Below are 9,879 nucleotides of genomic sequence, written 5' to 3'. Positions count from 1 at the left end.
AAAGGAAAAATACAATAATTGAGAAAATTGAGTTAATATGAAAAATATAGTGAGTTAACTACTTAACTTAACTACCTATTTCTGAAAGAATCTAGAATTAAAAACTAGTTTTAGTTTTAACATTTTCACAATTAATTTTTAGTGTTTATCTAAAATAAAAAATTTCATAAAAATTCAATTAAATTTAATTTTTTTATTAATTTTCTTTTTTAAAATAAAAAATTTATTTCTTCTTTAATTTAAAATTTTTATTTAAAAAAAATAAAATTACATATGATTTTATAAAAATTTATTTAAATTTTTTTAAAAAAATAAATCCGACCAAATGAAAAGTTAGTATGAGGATGAATTGAAATGTCATTGAAGTTGATAAAAAGTAGAAAAAAAAAAAAGAAGAAAAAAACCTAATAAAAAAGTGTTTTGGCAGCTAATTCGATGTGTTTAGCATGAGCAATAAAAGTAGAATTGGCAGCTATATGAAGACTGATAAGGATAAAAAGAGATGCTAGTTTCATTGGATAAACTTGAAAATCATTCAAAAGATAAACTAGCTACTGTATTTGACAAGTTGCAAGTGCAAGCATGCTTATAGTCATCCTTAGACGAACGTTAGAAATAATATTATATTTCACTTTTAGAAATATTTTTATATTCTATAATTTTTATCTATATTTTTTTTAGTTATTGTAAAATTATTATTCACTTTTTTAATATTATAATAATATATAAATCGATTATTATAATTTTATTTTATTTTTAAATTTTTTTTAAATATCTCTTAATATTTAATAAAATTTAATATTTTTAAAATTAATATAATCGAAAAATTAATTAAAAAAATTATTATTTTTAATATGTGTGAAAAAATAAAATAAATTAAAATTATAAAATGGATGAAGTATTAGCAATAGTCACTTTACTGTCTAAATCTTTTCATTTTATTGAATTGGATGAAAAATATTTATTATACTCTTTCTATCCTATAAAATTAATTTTCACATATATTAAAAAAAATTTTATATTAATTTTTTAATTATATCTTACTTAAAATTAATAAATTTTATTAAATATTAAAAAATATTTTAATAATTAATAAAAAATTATTTAAAAAATAAAATAAAATTATAATAGGCAATCTATATATTAACTATATGTAAAGGAAAAAGTATATAATACTTTTAAAATAATAAAAAATAAAATATTAATAAAAATTATAAAACGAAAAGAATACTGATTATTATTTTTCTCAACTAAATCAATCATTACTTATTATATTCTTCGACCAATTATTAATTATCGTTATTAATATTTTTAACCGTGAAACCAAACAATATTGGACTAAATCTAGCTAAACACAACATTGGTAATAAGAGCTAATAATGTAATAATGAAAGAGTTAATGGAAACTTTAAGGAAGAGTAAGGTTGGCAGGCAAGGTTTTAAGGATGAAAGAAACCCATTGCCATAACTAAAACCAAATAATAAAGGAATCTGAAATTAAGAAGATCAAAATTAGAGAAGAGTTGGGTATGAATGGGGCCATTAATTACATCATATCTAAAAACAGAAAATACCCTTTTGATTGTGAGGCTTTGAAGCACTTGGGAAGGTACTTGATGCTCCCCTCCACTTTCACTTATATTCCTTTCACTTCTCCTCGGTATAGCATTTCTTATCAGTTCTACAATTAAATATTTAAATAATTAAAGTAATTAAGATAATAATTAAGAAAATAAAATTTTTATTTATAATGGTAAATAATTACGAAATTATTGGTGAATGGATGGAGTTATAGATTGGGATCAAAGTTGGAGAAATTTTTGCAGGACCATTTTTGTTGGTCCACACGGGGTTAGCCGGCCTAGGAGTTAATAATGGAATTGGCTAAGAGGAAGGTGGGTGTGCGCAGTGGTCTGTGGTCCAGCAAGTAGCAACACCTGATGTGGTGGGTGGTCAAATACATCAGAATAATAATAATCCTATCAATTTGGCTTTGCAACTGCATTTACATTGTTTGAGAGTGAGGGTCCATCCACCTCTCTATTCAAATCTATCTTCTGTGTTTAAAACTTTTAACTTCGTAAGAAATATCGTATTGAAATGTCTTTTCTATTATTAAATTATATGGACGCGTTTAACTTTAAAAATTTATAAACTTAAATCGTGCACGCACTATAATCAACAGGGGACATTTCTAAAATATCGGATCGTAAATATTTTAAATGTGTAATATTTTTTAAAAAATATTGAATATACTAAGAATATATGCATGAATATATAGATTAGGGTTTAGAGTTTCTTCTGAAAATATAAATATGGGAAATTGAATAGGGATGTTTAGGAATGATTAGAACAAGTATTTAATGCCATAAATAAATATTAAGAAGTATTGGGTGTGAATGAAGAATAATAAGACAAGACATTCATAGTTGATGTGGTAGTATTGCCTTATCAATCCCTTTCAATATCTTCAATAATTCCCATATCTCCCTTTCATTACTAAAAATTATAATTAATTTATTTGTTTAATTTTTGTAATGATTTTAAATTTGTGATTTTTTTATTAATAAGCTAAGACTTCAATTAAGGAAAGTATATAAATAAAATTTTGTATTAAAAAGGGTAACTATGGAAGTATAGTTTAAAAGTGTTTAATAATTGGTGAAAATTGACGAGACGTGTAAAGGGAATTGGGATAGTATGGACCATTAAAAAAAAAAAAAAGAAAAAGTAATTTGAGGCCCACGTATATTATTGTAGGAAAATGTCAAGTTGATCCTTATCCTTGGGAGAGACTTATAACATCGATGCCTTAAATGGCTACTTACTATAGATACCTGCCCTAAATTTCCGACCGATCACGACACAACTGTAAAAGTGATGTAAAATATTGGCTATAAAAAAAATATTTATTTAAACTCAATTTTTCATAAAATAAGAAATTTTTAAATTATAAATAAGCAAATTTCATTGTAAAAGAATATTTTTTAAATTTATAATAAATCGAATTTATTTAAAAAAAATTTGTGGCTATAAATTACTATGACTTATATAGTTGAATTATAGTAAGAAATCAATGATAACAGTTTGTAATTAATAAAAACACAAATGATATTATGATCTTTTTAAATGTGAATAAATCATTGATAAAAATGCATTATATATAATGAAAAAATAATTTTTTAATAATTTTAAATTGATATAATATTATTATTTTAATAATATTAAAATTATAATTTTATAATTACTTAAAAATTATTAGTGTTTTGTGTGTGAGGGTGAGTAGTATTCTATTCAAATTGAAAAATCAATCGAATCGAATTAATTTAAAAATTCAGTTCAATTTTTTATTTATTTCGATTCAATTTAATTTTTAATTTTAAAATTTTTAATTATTTTCGTTTAATTCAATTTTAGTAAGAAAAAATTAAAAAAATTAAATTAAATCGATTAATGATAATAATATATTATTGAATATATTATTTTCAATAATATAAAGAGATTAAATCATAATATTTCAATTAAATTTTAAACACTAAAAATAAGGTATAAAAAATAAAAAAATTATTAAAAATTTAAATTAAACCGAATCAAATCGAATCAGATCAGAATTTAATTTTTAATTAAAATTAATTTACTTTAATTTTTATAAATATTAAATTTTAATTTTAATTTAATTTAATTTTAAATTGAATCTACCGATCCCCCACCTAAAGTCTGCCGCTAAAACTTAAAATGAAGTAGAGTTATTTTTATTTTTCTAATTTTATTTTATTTTTATTTGCTTGTGCTGCACCCCTCACTTTTTCTCGTTTTTAACGTTCAAATCTTCCAATTGCTGTCATTATTCTCGTTTTTAATTCTTGTTCCTTCAATCTTCTTTTAATTTCTTCATTTTTCAAAAAAAATTTCTGTCAATTATTATACAATTGATAATTTTTAATATAAATTTTTATATATAAAAATACATAAATTTTATATTCACAAATTTAATCTAATAATAAATATATAAAAATAAATCTAATATGTCTCAAATTCTACTCTTACAATTATCGATTTCTTTTAAAAAATATAAATAATTATAAGATTTCTTTTAAAAGATACACATAAATTTTAGATTTCACTTATTTATTAGAGCAGATTTGGTAATAATATGTACATTACATAATTAAAAAAATTGGTTATGTTTAATCAGAATTTAATTTCTTTAACTCAAATTTTGAGAGGATCATTGAAGCAATAGCCTATTTATTTTATGTCAATTTTTAAAATATAGTTAATATAATAAATTAATATTTTTTTCTTCGCTCTCCAATTGTATTACTTTGTTATTAAATTATTCTTATAATTAATAATTTTTTTCACAATATATTAAATGTGGTGTATTACGAACTAAATAAATAAATTATTATCTCATAAGGAAAGTGACAAATTTAAAATACATAAAAAATATAAAAATACGTCTATTTTTATAGGATATAAAGAGGAGTAGGTTTTCTTTTATTAAATATAAATGAAATAAATAATTATAATAATAATTAGTCACAAATTATTTTTTAATTTGATAGTTTTGTAAAAAAATTATTTTTATCTACTTAAAATTAATATTAAACTTTCATTTATTTATGAAAAATAATTTATATTTAATAATATTTTTATAATAATATTTTTTGATTAAATAATTTTTTTCTGTTGTTTAATTTTAATTTTAAAATAAAATATATTAATAATTTTATAAATATAAATTTTAATAAAATTTTTAAAATATAGAAAATTACTCATTCTTTTAAAAAACAAATGATTTATTTTAAAATAATTTAATTTTTTAATTAAAAAAATAGTTTTATAAAAATATCTTCCGTCAAATAAATGGAACTTAAAAGATTAATTGACTTAAAAAGATTATATATTTATATATATTTATATTTTAATTTAAATTTTTTAACATGAGTCTTTTTTATTATTTGGTTATTAATTTATATAAATAATAATAATATTATTATTATTATTATTTAAATTATTAAATTAATATATAAAATTATTAAATTTTAACTGGTTCATTTTTACATTGTGGTGTAATTTTAATCAAACCATAAAATTTTAAGTTTGATAGTTTATATTGTAATTTAATAGTTTAACCGGATGATACGTGTATTATTATTATTATTTTTTTACTTGATAAATTTATTAAAAAAATTTAATATTTATATTATTTTATATTTTAATTCAAACGTTTAAATTTTAAATAAATTAGTCTAACGTTTATAGTTGATATAATTTTAATTAATTTTTAAAATTAAAATTAAAAATAAACAATTTAATTATTAAATATATAATTCACATTAATAAATTTTATTTTATAATAATAATTATAAATATATTATAACAGATATATTATTTAATTTAAAATAATAACATCTATAAAATAATTAAAAATTATATATTTATTAAAAATTCATAATTATTAATATAAAATAAAATTTATTTACTATTAAAATTATTCATTGTATATTTAATAATTAGATTATTATTATTTTTAGTATTAAATATATTATTTAATTATAATTAATATGAATTAATATTATTTTTTATATATAGAATTGATTTATATTTAAATAATAATGAAATATTACATTTTACATTCTATTGAACTGTTTCATTTTATTTTTTAAAAATCAACTAAAACTATATTTAAATATAAATATTCAACAAGTGTTGTAGCTACTTTAATTTCAATTTTCAACGGCTAATAACATGTGAAATAATTAGCATTAGCCATGTGAAAACTGGCTAATTAATTTTCTTAGGAGTCAAGAAGAATCTATATGAATACACTGTTCTACTCAATTAATTGATTTTTCTCCTTTTTATTTTTATTTATTTTTATTTTTATTTATTTATTATTTATGATTTATTATTTATTTATTTTATTAATCTCCCTCATCTCTTCTCATCATATAACACTTTTCTCCTCAGAAAAAGTTTCACTTTCTCTCTAAAGCATTGTTCCTTGGGTTGGTTGCTAGGAGGTCTGGCCAAACTCACAGTTATAGTTATATTCGCAGTTAAAACAAGTTCAACCGAACCTTATACTTAGGAGTGAGCATTTAGTGTAGTTTAAAATTAAATCGAATCGATTAAATTGAAAATTAAAAATTTAATATTTATAAAAATTGAATCGAATCGATTTTTATCAAAAAATTAAATTAAATCAGTATGATTTTATTTGATTTTGTTCGGTTGGATCAATTTAAATTTTTAATAAATTTTTTATTTTTTATATTTTATTAAATTTATTAAAATATTTAATATGATCTAATCTTTTTATATTATTAAAAATAATATATTATTATTATTAATCGGTTCGATTTATTTTTTTTATTTTTTTATTAAAATTAAATCGAATCGAAATAATTAAAAATTTTGAAATTAAAAATCAAATTGAATCGAAACGAACTAAAATTTTAAATTAATTTAATTTAGTTAATTTTTTTAATTTGAACCGAATATTTATTTATATAGTGCATGCAAATTTATTGTTAATCATAAAGTGTTTTTTTTTTTTAATTTGCAGTGACAATGCTATTATCGATCTAATAATTTTGTTGAGATTTAAGTTAGATTAATAATTAGAATTTCAATTTGCGATAGGAAAAATGATGTATTTAGTTTTAATATATTTTTTAAAATTGAAAGGTAAATTAATATTTTTTTTTGAGTAAATAGTATTTTTTTTAAATTTAATTAATTAGATGTATAAATTATTTTTTCATATTAGAAGAATCTTTAATTAATTTATATGCTGTATCCAATTAACATATGCCAAGTATATATTACAATGCTTTTTTTTTTTTCTACTAAAATATTTGTAAGCTGAATTTGCATTTGACTAATTTAAAAATAATTTTATTTAGTAAGCTAACAAATGATTAATTATGAAGCTAATAAAGCTAGAATGTAGGTTGATTGGCCTATAGATACTTGATTGAAGATGTAATTAAAAAACTTAATTATTTAATTAACTATTGAATTAAATAATATATAGACCTGTTGCATCCTGTCAAATGACTAGTAAGAAGACATCTACAGCCTTTATATCCCTTGACAGTTGACATGACCCTTTAATCAAATTAAATTAAAAAAAACTGTTATTTTTTAAGAGAAAATTACTTTTTAGTCCCTGATATTTAACGTAATAAACACTTCTATCCCTCTATTTTAGCGACCCAACACTTATGTCCCTCACTTTCTTTTCTATCCAAATTCGTAGTCATTCCGTCCATTTAAACCGTTTGGTCAAAGAGTCAAAGGTGAGAGGTGATAATTTTTTCCAAAAATACCCTTCTCTCAATGTGAAATCCCTATTTTTTTCTCTTTCATGTTTTCTCCGGTTGCAGAGAGGGTAGAAAGAAGAAGAAGAAGAAGTTACAGAAAGGGTAGAAAGAAGAAGAAGAAGAAGTTACAGAAAGGGTAGGAAGAAAGAAGAAGAAAAAGAGACATTTGAATTTGGGTTTTGTGATTTTGAAATAGCGAGATTTTTAGAGGGTTAATTTTGTCAATTCATGTGTTCCAAACGGCTATTTTGGATGGAATGACTACGAATTTGGACGGAAAAAAGTGAGGGACTTAAGTGTTGGGTCGCCAAAATAGAGAGACAGAAGTGTTAATTACGTTAAATCTCAAAACTAAAAAGTAATTTTTTAATTTTTTAAATATAAACTTGCAGTAATACATTCAGAAATTCAAAAGTAACTTACAGGGCTTTCATCGTTCTATCCGTTTAATTTAAAATTAAATTAAATTAAATAAATTAAAAAATAAAATTTTAATATTTAAAAAAATTAAATTAAATTAAATTAATTTATTTAAATTTTAAATAAATATATTTTTTATTTTATATTTTAAATTTAATATTTTAAAATTTAATTAAAATATTTTAATTTTAATATAATTTAATTTATAAAAATAATATATTATTATCATTAATCAATTTGATTTATTTTTTTAATTTTTTTATTAAAATTAAATTAAATTAAAATAATTAAAAATTTTAAAATTAAAAATCAAATCAAATTGATAAAACAAAGGTCGCCCTAATTTTACATTCTGAAAATCTAATGAAATTAAAATTATTTTATGTGGATGAAATTTTTGAGATTTAAATTCTTAAATTTCACAACTGTATTTTAACTTTTACGCATTTATAGGTATAAAATTATTATCTTGATAGTAGTAATAATTTAAAATTATCGTAAATAAAATTCAATTTTTTATTATATATAACAACGTATTTTAATAAATAATTTATTTTATTTTTATCAAAATTATAATTTTAATAATTATTTTTATTTTTTATAAAAAAATAAATAAATTATTAATTAATATTTTGATAATGAAATAAATACAGTGATTTATGAATACAGTTTAAGGATATATAATAATAACTCTTAACGGTTAAATTAAATTTATTTTTGTAATAGTAAAAAATATATATTCAACTATTTTTCAAAGGAAAATAATTTTTTTTCTTTATAATTATTTTGTAATATAATAATATCATAAGTTTCGAATTTCAGTTTTAATTAAAAATTAAACAAACAAAATCAATAAAACCATTAAAAAAGAATTAAATCTGAAAAAAAAAAAAGAAAATGGGAAAAGAATTATTTTCCACTAAGAAAGTGAGATAGAAAATGATTCTAGTGGTACAAATTCTGAGAAACAAGCTAGCTTAAGAGAAGCATGTGACTACCAAAAGTAGCATCCCACCACTTCCTAGGAAATTCCTTATTCCTTCTTATTTCATTTGATATGGATGCATCACCATTAGCATCACTATTATTTTTGGGACCTCATATCCATTTCTGCACCTTTTCTTTTTTATATATTATTTAATTGATGATTATCAAGGACGGATTAAACTACGTTAAAAATTTTAACTAATACGATATAAAAAAATAAATTAAAAAATAAAAAATTTTATTAAAATTTTTTAAAAATTGAAAGGGGAGTTTTTAATAACTAAAAGAAAGCGATTGATAATAGAAAAAAATTATAAAATTATAAAAATATTATAAAATAATTAAAAAAATTTTGTAACAGGCTTACGACTTTTTTACACTTTAAAAAGTCACATTTTAAAATTTTCTTTCTGAAAAATTATCGTGAATTTTTATTAGACGTGGACAATAAGAATTAGATTCGATCCAAATTTATCATAACGTTTCGAAATTTTCTTTTCGAAAAATTATCTTGAGTTTTTATCGAATATAACAGTAAAAATTAGATTCAATTTAAATTTATCATAAAATTTAAGGTTAGTCATTTCGTGTCATAAAAATTTAGTCTGACATTTTATTTTCTTCATATTTAACATTTAACATATAATTATGAAGATTATGAAGATGTGAGTGTGAAATATGCACTAATTTTTCATTACTTTAATAAAATTTAAGAGTTTACTAATTAAAATTTTTAAATATTAAATTGATTGTAGTTTTATAAAAGGTAAGCGTTAATCGTTAACTATTAAACTTTTCAATGTAATGAACTTATGTTTAAAAAAAAAAAAGAATTTAGAAAAATTTGTTCTACATTTTTTAATGTTTAAGATGCTTAATAAGTTTAGTTAATAGAAAAAGAGAAAATTAAGTTATTTTTAAGAACAAATGACTTCTATATATCTTTTAAAAAATTAATTTTATAAACTACTACTGAATAAAAATAATTTATTAAATAAAAAAATTTAAATATTTATCACTTTTTACATTTATATTTTAATTTTAAAATTTTAGATAATAAAGTTAATTTTTTTTAAATTTACCTCAATTTTGATTATTTATGTTAATTAATTATGATAAAAAATTTTTTAATTCAGGT

The sequence above is a fragment of the Manihot esculenta genome, chromosome 8 (assembly GCF_001659605.2).
Source record: "Manihot esculenta cultivar AM560-2 chromosome 8, M.esculenta_v8, whole genome shotgun sequence".
Taxonomy (NCBI): Eukaryota; Viridiplantae; Streptophyta; class Magnoliopsida; order Malpighiales; family Euphorbiaceae; genus Manihot; species Manihot esculenta.
The sequence above is the reverse complement of the archived record's forward strand: the minus strand, read 5'-3'. Positions refer to the sequence as shown.